This window comes from Buceros rhinoceros, unplaced genomic scaffold (genome assembly GCF_000710305.1).
Source record: "Buceros rhinoceros silvestris isolate BGI_N320 unplaced genomic scaffold, ASM71030v1 scaffold4493, whole genome shotgun sequence".
NCBI classification, from domain to species: domain Eukaryota; kingdom Metazoa; phylum Chordata; class Aves; order Bucerotiformes; family Bucerotidae; genus Buceros; species Buceros rhinoceros.
In genome coordinates, this window is record NW_010401684.1 from 6067 (window position 1) to 7657 (window position 1591).

Here is a 1591-nt window from a genome sequence, read left to right on the forward strand (position 1 = left end):
CTGTTCAGTTGCAGGCCCCAGGGTATCACTTAACAGAGCTTGTCCCATTGGTTTTACTGGTGGCATCAGTGGATTTAGCTCTTTGCTGAAGGACTTGGTTATCTCAATTAACGTCTGTGTGAAGCTGTGAAGTTTTGTGTGAGTTTGGTTTCTCCAGAGGGGTGGTTTTCAGGAGAATGTGACTATCTGGCACATCTGCACTGCAGCCTAGGAAGAGCACTGACTACTTGTGCTGTGCTGGGCCCAAAAGCACGTGCTTGGTAGTGGTTGGAAGGGAGAGGAATATGGTTTTGGTTTGTGCTGAAGCTCTGTTAGTTTTGTCATTCCCTATCTCCAGTGCTTTGCAATGGGAAGCCTTAGGTCATGTCAGTTCATTGGCTCTTCTCTGAGTATCTTAGTTTTTGCTGTGGGAGAGGGTTAAACAAGAGTTAAGCTCAATGCCCTGCCTGTTTCTTCCCTGAACGAGGGAATAATTAATGTGATTTTCTTCTCTGTGTTTTTGCATAATGTGCTCCTGGTAATCTAGCTGGAAGTGGCAGATGGGCATCCTGCCTCCCCGCGCTTCACCGTGGGGAATATGCTGCTGCTTTGCTGGAATGTGTCCTGTAGCTCAGCTTCCTTTGGCTTCTGACCAGTGTTTGCTGTTCGTGCTGCTGCAAGGTGCTCCAAAAAGCCGTTTGTCAGCGGTGGAGATTCCCTTGCCTCAAGATGGCATAGCCATGAATCACTGCCGGAATCAAGTTAGCCAATATGTGACTGAATCTTTAATTTTGTAAGGATTACATTCCTTAGTGTTCCCGCACTCGTAAACAAGAAAATATTTCGCCTGTGTGGTAATGATAGTGGATGGTGAAGAGGCATCGCAGACAAGGTGTTTGCAGTACTGGCTAAAACATGCTCTTGTGGAAAGTTGTGCTTCCTCCACTGGAAAACAAAGCCGGGGGATATTTTGGTCTTAAGCTCCTCTTGGCCCCAAGACCTGCTACACTATTTTCCTTATCCTGGTCCTTGCGACAATTAAGCAAGTCCTTGTGTTTCAGCCACCCGCTGCCATCAGCAGCCTTCCAGGAGCATGTCCTCAGCTCTATCTTCCTAAGCGTGAGGCTGGACATGCTGTCCATCAGCTCATGGGCAGAGGCTGCTGCTGAGCCCTGTGTTCTTCCTCCAGCTGTGCTCCATCCCAGTCAACATCTGGGCTGCTGTAGGACATGGGGTGCTCACCTTCCCCACTACCAGCACATACGTGGTGGTACCAAGACGGTCCCTGGTGTGCCTGATCCACTGCCCTTTGCAGTCTGGGATCGAGCCTCCACTGTTGCCATCCTGCTGACTAATTGGTGGGGACGAGGGCCCTGGAATGCGCTGGGAAACAGGAGTTTCCCTCCTGGAAATGTCACAGGAAGCGGGGAGGAAATCATGTGGTTTAGGACCGGTTACCTCACTTCTCCGTCTCACCCAAAGCACCGCCCTTTCCTCAGAGCAAACAGGACCTGAACAATGCAGTGCCAGCTGCCATATAAATAAACCATTTTCCATTTCCACAGAGGCTGTGGGGCTGCCTTTGGTACCACGCGAGGAGAAAGGAAGAGCG